The sequence below is a fragment of the Triticum aestivum genome, chromosome 6D (assembly GCF_018294505.1).
Source record: "Triticum aestivum cultivar Chinese Spring chromosome 6D, IWGSC CS RefSeq v2.1, whole genome shotgun sequence".
Lineage (NCBI taxonomy): Eukaryota > Viridiplantae > Streptophyta > Magnoliopsida > Poales > Poaceae > Triticum > Triticum aestivum.
Window position 1 is genome coordinate 68,236,045 of NC_057811.1, and position 14,146 is coordinate 68,250,190.

The 14,146-nt window shown below is 49.3% G+C and overlaps 1 pseudogene; it reads right to left on the reverse strand.

Moving 5' to 3' along the window:
- The window catches only part of LOC123142440 (uncharacterized), a 93,435-nt pseudogene that overhangs the window by 25,970 nt on the left and 53,319 nt on the right, over nt 1-14,146 (reverse strand).

Genomic DNA, 14,146 nt, shown 5'->3' on the forward strand with positions numbered 1-14,146 from the left:
CCCGGGAAACATCATCCGGTAATAACCCTACATGCTGTTTGTGGCTAGGTCTCATTATGATCATGAGTGAGTCGCCGGCTTGGCCGGCTCTTTGTGTCTAGCCCTAGAGATTGTTTCTAGTTCCTTTTTGTTGTGCCCTGCCCCTCCTTATATAAGTTAGAGGGGCGGGTTACATGCGGAGTCCTAGTAGGACTAGGACTAGTCTATCTTTTCTTACAAGTTGAATACAAGTCCGGGTCTTGCTCCCTCGTAAAGGAAATATTCGTCATCCCTTTCTCCTTAAGCTGGCCCACCAGAGTATAAGCCAGCCTGCTGGGCCTTGGGCCTTGTCGTCTGTCTGATCCGCCCGCCGGGTCTCCAGTGAGTCACAATGTCCAGGCGGGTTACGTGTGATCGCCATGTTCGGGCGGATCACCAGTCAGTCGCCAAGCTCTAGCCAGGTCCCTGGTGAGTCGCCAAGTCTGGCCAGGTCATACCGCGGGGTATATCCACAACATTAGCCCCCAGTTTAATTTGGATTTATCCATGTTGAACTGATCCTGCAAAATAACTCAAGAACAAATTTGACAGGTTGTGCTCTAGGTTAAATATTCTTGTAAGCCGGCACCTGATCATCCTTCAGTGCTTGACATTTTCTCCTGGAATATCCGGGTCAATAGGCCAGCTTCATAATCCGTTTGCTGACATTGGCTCTTGTAAAGAAATATTATAAGAAATAATCCATTTGAGTCGGCCTTCAATACTCTGATTTGACAGAAATATTGGTCTTGAAATATTCAACTGATATTCAGCTGGCTTAAAGATGTAGATCTTGCCGATTTATGATTGCCAAAATTGTCGCGTTATAAATAAATAAATGATGCCAGGTCATGATTGTTGTCATGCTTGCAGCAACCTGGGACTTGTAATTGCCTTATGCTCATGAAAACTTCAACCAGTGTAGCTCCCAAGGGCCGGGTCATTATGCAATAATGAGCAGGGACTTTGTAGATATAACCATGTAAACTTGAATAGCAACGTGTAGCCCCCAAGGGCCGGGTCAGTAAGATAATACTGAGCTGGGACTTTGTATATAATTTATTGATAATAACATCATATAATATAATCTCTACCATGGGGCTTGAACCCACGTCCACAATGTTAAGAGCTTTGTACTCTACCAACTGAGTAGTGGACCGTTCAATATAATGGATTAATGCTTGTGTACCTTGAATGTTTGACAGGAGCAATTGGTAGCTCCCAAGGGCCGGCTCATTACAATGTGATGAGTCGGGTCTTCAATAAGTTGAGCAAAAAATGACTTTGCATTAGCCCCCAAGTGCCATGGTGCATGCTGGCAGTGACATGGGACTTGCCTATTTGATGTAACCTCAACTTGAATAATATAGCCTCCAAGTACCGGATCGTAAGCCTGCAGCGACTCGGGATTATTCCCTCCATTGTAAAATAAATCATATACCTTGATAAAATAATAGCCATTGCGCTGAAGCGACTTTAAAGACCTCCATCATAATATTGATAATCATAATAAAAATCCAGCCATGTTGGCTATTCAATATTTGAATAATATAGTCTTATCGGTTGACAAGTAGATCCGAAGTTCAAATACTCGGCGGTTCTTGGCCGATGGCGACTTAATGCGCATTCATTGTAAGCCAGAATTTCATAACCCGGCGGCTTATAGCCTTTGAGAAAATCAAGAATTGATAACCCTTTTGAGACACCAATTTCAATCTTTGATGATGGGCTTGAACTTAATCATTTATGTAAGTCATAGCTCTGTAAATCCTGCACAGAGCTTAAACAACATATGCCCTGGCGACTTAACGTCAAAAGCCAGGGCGGGTAACCATCCAAATGTAGTCTTACCCTGCACACAAGTAGATCACAAGAACCCTGTGATATTGAATTTTCACTACCGGTTTATGTGACTTGTGCAGTAAGGGTGATAACCCAATCTTTAGAAATCAAGATTTCCAAATGTTTATGATTGTCATGTGATGGCGACTTATCGTCCAAAGTCAAGCCGGGTTAATCGAAGCCACATATATGCTTCAGATATGAACAAAAAGGGTCTCAAGACAAAATCAAAGATCACTTTCAAAAAACTTAAGCCAAATAGAAAGAAAAATTGAGGCTTCTGATTCGAATACGATCAGTAAACCGTTCCAAAGGGCTTAAGCTAGGATTCGAATACGATCATGTAGCCCCCAGTGGCTTTGGCGTTGCGCCGATCAAGAAGGTACCGACAGCTATGTTCTCTTTGGTTCGAATATGACCTATGTTTGAACAGGAAGCTCCCTAATGATCTTGAGAGTTTTTTAACGACTCTGATTCGAATACGATCAAAGTCGGTTCCCAAAAGGGGTTGATCTCTGATTCGAATACGATCAAGAAGCCCCCTAGTGAGCTCGGCAGTGTGCCGATCAAGAGGGTACCGACAGCTATGTTCTCTTTGGTTCGAATACGACCTATGTTTGAACAGGAAGCCCTCTAGTGATCATGAGAATATTTAACGACTCTGATTCGAATACGATCAGGGTCACATCAAAAGGGTTAAGCTAAATTCGAATATGATCAGCTCCCAATGGTCATTAAAGCAGGGTACCTATGTTTGGGTTGTGCTTTGTAACAGACTCCTTTTGGTCCCTTTAATTTTTCCTGAGAACTCGAACTTTTGTGAGAGATAAATTCTTTTTGAACCGGAAAAACCGGATATTGAGAGTTTTAAAGTTTTGTGATAAACAAATTTACCTTGAACCGGATTTGAGAGCTTCAAAACTTTGTGGCAGATAAATTTCCCTTGAACCGCATTTTAAACCGGATATTTAAGAGCTTCAGTGCTTTGTGGGAGATGTCAAGTCTCTTGAGCCGGATCTAAACCGGAATCCTTCTTTTTAAGCCGGAAATTTTCTAACGGCTTTTAAACTTTTCACCAATACGGCGGTAGCCTCCGGGACCGGGTTATTTTTCCCTCCATTGACCCAGAGTTCTTGAATGCATTGAAACTGACCAATGCTGCCGAGTCATATCATTGTAGCCCCCGAGTCTCAAGATGACTCGAGGAGTTGGCTTTGAGATTCTCCATATTGACCATAGCATAAGGTGTATATCATTGGTGTTGATAGCGCGATGTGAATCCACAGAAGGTTGAAGTGACTGCGGCGGGTTATAAATGATCCTGTATGAGTCGTGCCAGCAACTCGGCCATTGGTCCCTTCCAACTGGCTGTTTGAAGTTAACCAAACTGTAGTGGCGGCGACTTGTACGCCTGCCCATTTGAACCATCCAGCGCAGACGGCGGCTGATAATACATGATAATTTGCCTCCAATTTTGTTGGAAGAAAAACCGGGCTTCCCAAGCGGTGACAGATGAGTTGGTCACGACGTTGTAAACCGGTGTGGTCGGGCGAGTTAATCGCCGGCGCGGTAAGCCGCGCGGATGGGCGAATCAACCACGTCGTGTTGATGTAGTGGACAATTGTCCTACACCAAAAACATTGCAAGCCAGAGTAATTGCTCTTTTTTAAAGAAAACAATATATAATATATAATAATTTACTGGATTGATTTCACCTGATATGTTAGGCCAGAAAATATCCACCGCGGAGTTGATCATGACCACGGTGAAGCTGAAATCAATCACGTCTGAGTCGGCCGCGGGAACAGACAGACGGGCCGGCCGCGGCGTTGTAAGCCGGTGCGGTCGGGCGAGTCAATTGCAGGAGCGATAAGCCACGCGGACGCTGAGTCGGCCGCGGGGGCGGACGGGTAAGTTGTCCGTCTCATTGCAAAGCGGCACGTTGATGTAGACCGGACCACAGGGGCAGTGGCTTGCGCCCACCCGTTGACCAGTAAGCGGTCGCAGATGCCGTTGCATGATGATGCTACCGCACACTCCATGGATACGGCATTACACCATCTTTATGATGAATCATTGTCCTGCACATAAAGGTGTACATAGCAAAGCGATTGTTTTTGACAAAAAACAATATGCGCTTAATAAAATAACCTTAGACGGATATCACCTGATTTGTTCGGATGACCGATGGATATCACCGGAGTCGGAGGCCACGGCGACCGGGCTGAAGCCGATTCAAAGCAGTTCGGGGCACGACGGGTCTCAGCTCACGGCGGGTTGAGGTGTGGCGGTTCAAAGTCACAGCGGGGGGACTCGCAGGCTCAGGCGAGGCCGTTTTGAAGATGGTTGGCAGCGGCACGGTGACTCGGCACGGTGCGCTGGAACAGCAGCAGCGCAGTGGGAGAAACAGCCGGTCTGTTGATTTTGACCGTGATGTGAAGCTCGCGGGGCGGCCACGAAGGCGCTGGGACGGCGTGGTTCCGATGTACAAGACGCGCCACCACAAGGACACACGTAGGAGAAGACCAGAGGGGCATCGAAGTCGGGTCCGCGGCGGCTCTGGAGATGGCGAGTGTGCGGGAGGCAAGGCCGTGCTGGCCAGCAGAAAACGGCGAGGTGCGGGCGACTTAGCGTAAAGTGCGGAGGACTAGCGTAAAACCGCGGGTCAGAGGCGGCTTGGAGTTGAGTTCATGTCCTGCCTCTGGTCGTTGTTGGTTTGACAATTCCCTTTGAGTGCTCCTTTAAAATTTCCTTCATCCCACGTGGTGTCGTGCCAGGCAACAGCATGGCCAGACTGAAAATCCACTAGACTTTGATTTTTAATACTCCTGTAGATCTTGGGGACTGCGTGTGAGCTGACTATTAAAACCTTCAAATTCATGCACGTACAGTGGCTGTACTAGTTGATGCTACGTGCAGAAGGTAAGGTAATCTATCAGGCTTTGTTTTTTGCGTTGATCAGCACTTGGACCCTTGATCAACAGTTGGGTTGATTCGGAGACTTCACAGGGCTGAAGCAAACTGTCTTGATCACCGCTGTACCAACAGATGGCGCTCGTGACGAGTGTTTGGCTGTCTTTGATCACCTTGGACTTGGACAGCTATACATGGACCAGCAGAAGCGATCTGGCGGATCGGACACGGCGGCTAAATTTGACAGCGGCACAGCAGAAATTTGAGTCGGCCTCGGTGTACTGCTGCAGCAGAAACTAACCCGGACTCGACGGATCATCTATTTGTTGCGGCGCTCACCATGCAACCCTAATCTTTCTTGAATTCAGACCTCGTACGAGTATTAGATCTTACTGCTCGCTTTGGAGACAATGTAAATCCTTCCGCGACGATTCTTTTCATCCGAAGAAATTGCCAACTTCTCAACCCCTGAAAAAGATCCCTCCAAGAACTCATCACCACCGTGCGCAAGCCCCATGGTGGGCGCCAACTGTCATGGAATTGTCATGACAGATGTCCTAGTGTGAGGACTTAGTCGCGAGGCCAACGCATCTATGCGGTAGCTTGAGAGGGGTTGGGCGGAATCGAGAGATGCAACACAAGACAAGGATTTAGACAGCTTCGGGCCCCGGGAAACATCATCCGGTAATAACCCTACATGCTGTTTGTGGCTAGGTCTCATTATGATCATGAGTGAGTCGCCGGCTTGGCCGGCTCTTTGTGTCTAGCCCTAGAGATTGTTTCTTGTTCCTTTTTGGGGTGCCCTGCCCCTCCTTATATAAGTTAGAGGGGCGGGTTACATGCGGAGTCCTAGTAGAACGAGGACTAGTCTATCTTTTCTTACAAGTTGAATACAAGTCCGGGTCTTGCTCCCTCGTAAAGGAAATATTCGTCATCCCTTTCTCCTTAAGCCGGCCCACCAGAGTATAAGCCAGCCTGCTGGGCCTTGGGCCCTGTCGTCCATCTGATCCGCCCGCCGGGTCTCCCGTGAGTCACAATGTCCAGGCGGGTTACGTGTGATCGCCATGTTCGGGCGGATCACCAGTGAGTCGGCAAGCTCTAGCCAGGTCTCTGGTGAGTCGCCAAGTCTGGCTGGGTCATACCGCAGGGTATATCCCTGACAGATATCGAACACACCGATATCATTGGAGGCTCAACCACCGAAGTCACACCATCTGCCCACCTCATCATGGCAGTAATTGCCCCGTGGACCGAACCATTCTTGGCCTACTTTAATAGGAAGGAGCTCCCAGAAGATTAGAACGAGGCCTGCCGCATAGTCCGGCATTCGAAGGCCTATAATGTTCACGAAGGAGAGCTCTACAAGAAAAGCACTACAGGAGTCCTTCAAAGGTGTATCTCCGAGGAGGAGGGGCGGCAACTCTTGGCAGAAATTCACGCCGGTCTCGGCGGACACCACGCCGCAGCCCGGGCACTTGTCAGCAAGGCCTTCCGTATAGGATTTTACTGGCCCACGGCCCGGGCAGACGCATAGGACCTCGTCCAATGCTGTATCGGATGCCAACTCTTCGCCAACCAAAGCCATATGCCCCCAACCGCTCTACAAACAATCCCCATTACATGGCCCTTTGCGGTCTGGGGCTTGGACATGGTGGGACCCGTTCAAGGGGAAAGCCATAAGAAAAAATATCTGTTGGTCATGCTGGACAAATTCACCAAGTGGATAGAGGCTAGACCAGTTAAAACGGCCGAGTCCGGACCGGTGATTGCATTTATATCCGATGTGGTACACCGTTACGGTGTACCGCACATCATCATCACCGATAACGGTTTGAATTTCACAGCCGATGAGGTGAAAACCTGGTGCGCTAATCTGGGCATTAAGCTCAATTATGCCTCTGTCTACCACCCGCAAACAAACGGTCAAGTCGAGCGAGCTAATGGTCTTATTATGAGCGGCATCAAGCCCAGACTAGTGCGTTCTTTGAAAGAATCAGACAAGTACTAGGTCGGGGAGCTCGACTCCGTACTCTGGGGGCTGCGGACTACGCCCAACCGTACTACCGGATACACACCTTTCTTCATGGTGTACGGTGCAGAGGCTGTATTGCCCTGCGATATTATACATGACTCACCTCGAGTGCGTATGTACGAGGAGAAAGAGGCCGAGTTGGATCGACAGGACAGCCTAGATGCCCTGGAGGAAGAGCGCGACGTCGCCAAAGCCCGTTCAGCATTTTATCAACAACAGGCTCGAAGATATCAAAGTAGAGAAGTACGGGCCAAGACTTACAACGTTGGCGAACTCGTTCTACGCTTGCCGAAGAAGAAAAAGGACAAACTCAAGCCCAAATGGGAGGGTCCCTTCATAATTGACGAAGTTCTTAACCGAGGAGTGTACCGTCTTCTTGACGCATCAGACAATCTCCTAGAGCCGAACCCCTGGAATGCGGCCAGACTCCGAAGGTTCTCTGCCTAGCACCAAACCCTTTGTTAGTCTCCTTCTCCCCCACAATTTCCATACTTTCCCCCCTTGCTTTTTACACAATTTCTTCGCTTTAAAGCTCTCATTCAGCTTGACCGAGTACTACTGACGTACACATTCTTACAAACGTACGCCCATTATACCTGGGGGCTTCTTTTAACAGAAGCTTGTTAATATTACCTGCAGAGCATTAAGCTCATCACACATACGCGTCTTTCCCGTATGTCTTTCCTTCACCATTATATGCATCTATATGACTTAAGTTTTGGCCAAGCTGGGTTGCCTGGCTCCTGTGCTTACCCCTACGTTCCCGATTGTTCGGCTAGGTGGTAAAGGGAGCACCTCTGCGATTGTTACTGCCGGGTCATCCGGATGTGTACCTCAGACTGGGTGAAGCCGAAAGCTAGCGTTCTTAAGGGAATATTCGGTCGGTGGATCAAAACTATTTATTGTACTCACTCTATTGTGAACCCCCCAGAAGCTATATACACTGTGATTCTCACATCACAACTCGGACATGTCTACTAATGCATGCACACCCAGGGAAAGGAACCCTTAACGGAACTATTCTCCCTGGAAGATGTTTCTTACAATCTCAATGTAATATAACATAACTAGCCGGATACAACTTGTCTGTTCAAGCAACTATGACCCCTACGCTTAGTTTTCCACGCATACCCCGCCTATTCGGCCGTGATGGTATTCGGAAACACTTCGCCCTTTGGGTCCAGAGGTTGAAGCGAAAAGGTCTGCCATGACAAATGATATACAATTCAGCTAGAATTACACATGGTGAGGAAAGTACATAGTCACTTGGACTCAAACACTTCCTCCTCTATACAGTCCAACAGGCGATCTAACTTACAATCCTGTTGGGAGTATTTGGCGGCCACCTCTACTTGGTCATACACTAAACTAATGGGAATTTCTTCCCCATTCGACCCTACCGGTCCGACCCGAGCCATGTGATTAGGATCAAGCTTGGTATACCGAGTCTTCACCATGGCCCAAGCCTCTCGCGCACCCTCTCGACAGGCCCATATCTTCCATAGCCGGATACGCCGCTGCGCTCCTTTGAACCGCTCTACAAGCTCCTCCAATATTCCTGGAGGGGAGGCGGATGGCCATAGAGCCTTGGCAACACTCCGCATCACCAGCCGCGCCTGTTCGTGCACTTGCGATAGTCTTTGCAGCAGGTCACTTGCTGATTCGGACACCTCCTCTTCAGGACGGCCCGTCAATATACCTGCAAGCATAGCTATATCAGTTCCATTTATCTCCGAACTATTAAATAACAAAAAGTTCGGAAACATAATGAACATGCCGCCCCGCAGCTTCTTGTTCTCCTTTACGGAGTCGGCTAGCTGGGCCTGCACATCTTTCAACTCTTCACCCAACTTAGTGTTGGAATCCTGTAGCTTGTTTTTCTCGTCCCTGACGCGGGTCAGCACACGCTCGCCTGCGGCGTGTTGCCTCTTTGCCTCTCTTTCTCCCTCTTGGGCGATCTTCAACTTCTTCTCAAGTTGATCAGGCGACCCTATTATGCAATCAGTGGCAATATTCGCACAGTTGGTATACATTTACTGTTCCTCGGTGGAGGGGAACGTTACCAGTGGACAACTTCTTCAAATTTTCCAGTTTGGTGGTAGCAGCATTTAGCTGCGCCCGACACTGTTCCAGCTCTTGGGTTAGCAGGTTGTTCTTCTCTGTAAGAACCTGGTGATACAATAGTCCTTAAATCAGTTGTACCAACTGCTTTCAGTCCCGGGGGCTACTAGCATATGGCTATCCTATACGGACAAAGAAAACTTACCCGCACGTATGTTCAATGCTGCTTGGTGGCTCTACTAAGCCCGTTTCGAGCGGCCCGGATGTACGCATCAGCCGAACAGAAGGCATGGAATGCTTCTTCTAAGAACTTCAGGTCTCGTAAAATAGCCCTACAGCGCCGATGATTCATGGCGCTCTCCACTTCCAAGTTGGTAACGGATATATTCTCCGAACCCTCGGCCGAAGGACAGTCCAGCACGGTTCCTATATCGGCTTCCACCTCTACGACGGGGTCTAAAACCTGGACGCGGGGAGTACGGCTGGTCGGACTCTCGGGCTTAGTCCGGTGAACCTTTTTCCTGGTACCAAAAAAACGTACAAGTTACAATTGGGTGTGACTGCTAAAGTATACCTTCAAATCCTTAGCTCTTTGACGGGAGACCAGTCGTGTCTTCACCGACCTTCCTTTTGGAAGCCTTGCTCGGCGCCGGAGCCGCTCTTTTTGGAGCCTCCCTCGGAGTAACATGACGCGCCGAACGCCTCCCCTGTGAAGCACGAGACATTGTGATGGGTGAGGCAGTGCGAGGAAGCTCTCGCGTGTGAGATTTTCTCTTAATAATTACGTGGGAATCAGGAAGAAGACCAGGGTAATCGGCGATAATGGCCACTTCCGTGCCATCGTAGCTCGCCTGGTAAAACACCCCTTCCGCAAGTACCACGAATATATCCAGGTCCTCTTCAAATCCGGGATCCAGCTCCCGGTTGTGGTTCTCAGGCTGTGGAGCGGGGCTACAAAACCCCTCGGTGATTTTTCGCCAATGCTATTATAAACAGATCAGGAATTTATCAAAGGAAATCCGGGAAGCGGAATGAGTAAAGGGATTGGGGCTTCCCAATTGGGAGGATTGTACATAGAGTATCAATCTCTGCGTTTGATGCGGAGAAATTCCTCTTCCGCCCCTTTGAACAGCTCGGCCAGTATTTTGGCTAGAGTGGCGGGGGTGTCCGGACCTTTCCGACCGCAGCGGGAGGCGTCCTCCTCCCCGTTGTAGTGCCACATTGGGAGCCCTCTATATTGAAGTGGCTGAACCCCTCGCGCTATGGAGGTCGCCATTACCTCAACCATTGGTAGTCCGGACTGAGCAAGCGTCTTTATCTCGCACATGAGCTGACGAACCTCCGCGCTATCATCCTCCTCAAGGCTCTAGGGACACCAACTATGGCGTTTCTTTAACGGAATGCTTGCAAATTCAGGGAGACCCTTTCGGACCGGGTCGGGAAGAGCGACGTCCTCGATGTAGAACCATTCGGAAGGCCATTCTTTGGATGCCTTCCTTGGGGTGCCGGACAGGTATCCGGTGTCGGCGATGCGCCACACTTCGGCTCCGCCCACTTCAAATATTCACCCCTTGTGGTTATGCGGGACAAGATAGAACAATTTTCTCCACAGTTCAAAATGGGCTTCAACACCCAGGAATAGCTCGCATAAAGCAACATAACCTGCGATGTGCGGGATAGAGGCGGGAGTGAAGTTGTGCAGCTGGAGGCCGTAATATTCCAGAAGCCCTCGGAGGAACGGATGGACTGGAAATCCGACGCCCCTCAGCAGATAGTGGATGAAGCACACTCACTCCCCTCCGGATGGATTGGGGAAGTCCTCCGCCTGAGTCACGCCATTGAAGGAGGCCGACCCTGCTCGGACAGGGACCAGATCCGCGGGAGGAAGAAATCCTTGCATTTGCGACTTTGCTAGTTGACTATGAGTCACAGAACACTTCTCTCACTCGCTTCTCTTTGGGCTGGAGCGGGAGGAAGAGCTGGGAATGCTAGCCATGAAGGAATGGCTTCTCCTGGCAGTTTCCGGGGATTTTCTCAGCACGGTATCGCCTGGATCTAAGATCCAATTTCATTAAATAGGCGTTCTGCCTTGCGTGGACGAGGTGTTATTTGCAAAAATGCCCTGGCTTTCCGCATTCGCTCGACACGTGGAAGACGAAGTTATTGGCGCACAGAAGCCGAGGGGAACGATATTGAGTCAACAACCGAATACATTACTTGAAGAAGGGAACCCGCCTTGCAATGCCGAAGACAATCCGAACGGCGAACACATCGTCATTGAAGCCTGGTTCGGGGGCTACTGAGGGAGTCCTGGACTAAGGGGTCCTCGGGCATCCGGCTTGTTATCTATTGGGCCGGACTGATGGGCTATGAAGACCGAAGACTATACCCGTGTCCGGATTGGGCTCTCCTTGGCGTGGAAGGCAAGCTAGGCGACCGACTATGAAGATTCCCTCTTATGTAACCGACCTCATGTATCCCTAGATCTCTCCGGTGTCTATATAAACCAGAGAGAATAGTCCAGATAGGACAGATTCATTACCATATACTCATAGGCTAGACCTCTAGGGTTTAGCCATTACGATCTCGTGGTAGATCAACTCTTGTAACACTCATATTCATCAAGATTAATCAAGCAGGAAGTAGGGTATTACCTCCATAGAGAGGGCCCGAACCTGGGTAAACATTGTGTCCCCCGTCTCCTGTTACCATCGATCCTAGACGCACAGTTCGGGACCCCCTACCCGAGATCCGCCGGTTTTGACACCGACACCTGTTGACTAAGCGTCTCTCACGAGCAAAACATGATCAGCACCAGACTCCATGGGTGTTAGAATCATTACTGTGTAATCTAGATTATTGACTCTAGTGCAACTGGGTGACTGAAGGGAATATGCCCTAGAGGCAATAATAAAGTTATTATTTATTTCCTTATTTCATGATAAATGTTTATTATTCATGCTAGAATTGTATTAACCAGAAACATAATACATGGGTGAATACATAGACAAACAGAGTGTCACTAGTATGCCTCTACTTGACTAGCTCGTTTATCAAAGATGGTTAAATTTCCTAACCATAGACATGAGTTGTCATTTGATAAATAGGATCACATTATTAGGAGAACGATGTGATTGACTTGACCCATTCCGCTAGTTAGCACTTGATCATTTTAGTTTACTGCTATTGCTTTCTTCATGACTTATACATATTCCTATGACTATGAGATTATGCAACTCCCGATTACCGGAGGAACACTTTGTATTCTACCAAACGTCACAACATAACTGGGTGACTATAAAGGTGCTCTACAGGTGTCTCCGATGGTACTTCTTGACTTGGCATAGATCGAGACTAGGATTTGTCACTCCGATTGTCGGAGAGGTATCTCTGGGCCCTCTCGGTAATGCACATCACTATAAGCCTTGCAAGCAATGTGACTAATGAGTTAGTTGCGGGATGATGTATTATGGAACGAGTAAAGAGACTTGCCGGTAATGAGATTGAGCTAGGTATGAGGATACCGACGATCGAATCTCGGGCAAGTAACATACCGATGGCAAAGGGAACAACGTATGTTGTTATGCGGTTTGACCGATAAAGATCTTCGTAGAATATGTAGGAACCAATATGAGCATCTAGGTTCCGCTATTGGTTATTGACCGGAGACGAGTCTCGTTCATGTCTACATAGTTCTCGAACCCGTAGGGTCCGCACGCTTAACGTTCGGTGACGATCGGTATTATGAGTTTATGTGATTTGATGTACCGAAGGTAGTTCGGAGTCCCGGATGTGATCACGGACATGACGAGGATTCTCGAAATGGTCGAGACATAAATATTGATATATTGGACGGCTATATTCGGACACCGGAAGTGTTCCGGGTGATTTTGGAGAAAACCGGAGTGCCGGAAGGGTTACTAGAAACCCCCGGGGAAGTATTGGGCCTTAATGGGCCTGAGGGGAGAGAGAGGGCAGCAGCCAAGGAGGTGGCTTGCCCCCTCGCATGAGGAGTCCGAATTGGACTAGGGGAGGGGGCGCGACCCCTCTTTCCCTTTCCCTCTCCCTCTCTTTCCTTCCCCCTTCCCTCTTCCTAGTTGGACTAGGAAAGGGGAGTCCTACTCCTACTAGGAGGAGGACTCCCCCCTCCTTGGCGCGCCCCAAGGGCCGGCCGGCCTTCCCCCTTGCTCCTTTATATACGGGGGCAGGGGGGCACCCTAGAACACACAAGTTGATTGTTCCAAGCCGTGTGCGGTGCCCCCCTCCACCATAATCCACCTCGGTCATATCATAGCGGTGCTTAGGCGAAGCCCTGCGTCGGTAGCAACATCATCACCGTCATCACGCCGTCGTGCTGATGGAACTCTCCCGCAAAGCTCTGCTAGATCGGAGTTCGTGGGACGTCATCGAGCTGAACGTGTGGTGAACTCGGAGGTGCCATGCGTTCGGTACTTGGATCGGTCGGATCGTGAAGACGTACGACTACATCAACCGCGTTGTTATAACGCTTCCGCTTTCAGTCTACGAGGGTATGTGAACAACACTCTCCCCTCTCGTTTGTAATGCCCCGGATGTAACTTTCCATATTTGTAACTCCAACTCTTGCCATTTTCGGCTCTGTGTTATGATATTCCCTTCGTGGTCGGGTTTTGTCTTTCGTTTTGCATTTTGTTCTTGTCATGCATCTGATATCACATCATCATGTGCATCTCATTTGCATACGTGTTCGTCTCATGCGTCCGAGCATTTTCCCCGTTGTCCGTTTTGCAATCCGACACTCCCACTTGCACCGGCACACCCCTCTTGTCTCTTTTCGTGAGCGGGTGTTAAACGTTCTCGGAATGGACCGAGGTTTGCCAAGTGGCCTTGGTACACCACCGGTCGGCCACCTGTCAAGTTTCGCTCCATTTGAAGGTCGTTTGATGCTCCAACGGTTAACCGGGTAACCGCAAAGGCCTTTCGTGTGTTACAGCCAAACACCCCTCCAAACAGCCCAATAACTCATCTAAGCCCCCTCCATGCTCTCGGTCGTTCGATCACGATCGTGTGGGTGAAACCCTAGCCTCGCATCTCCATTTGGAGTCTCCTAGCTCCCTCTACCTATAAATAGGTGATCCCCCCGGATTTTTCGCGCAGACAAAACCCTAGCCTCACCCCTCTTCGCCGCCGGACACGTCCGGTCCGAGCAGGACGAAGTCGCCGCCGCCTCCGCACCACTCACGCCCCGCCACGTGGCGCCCGGCCGCCCGCGCTGCGCCAGCCCGCCGAAGCCCGTTGCCG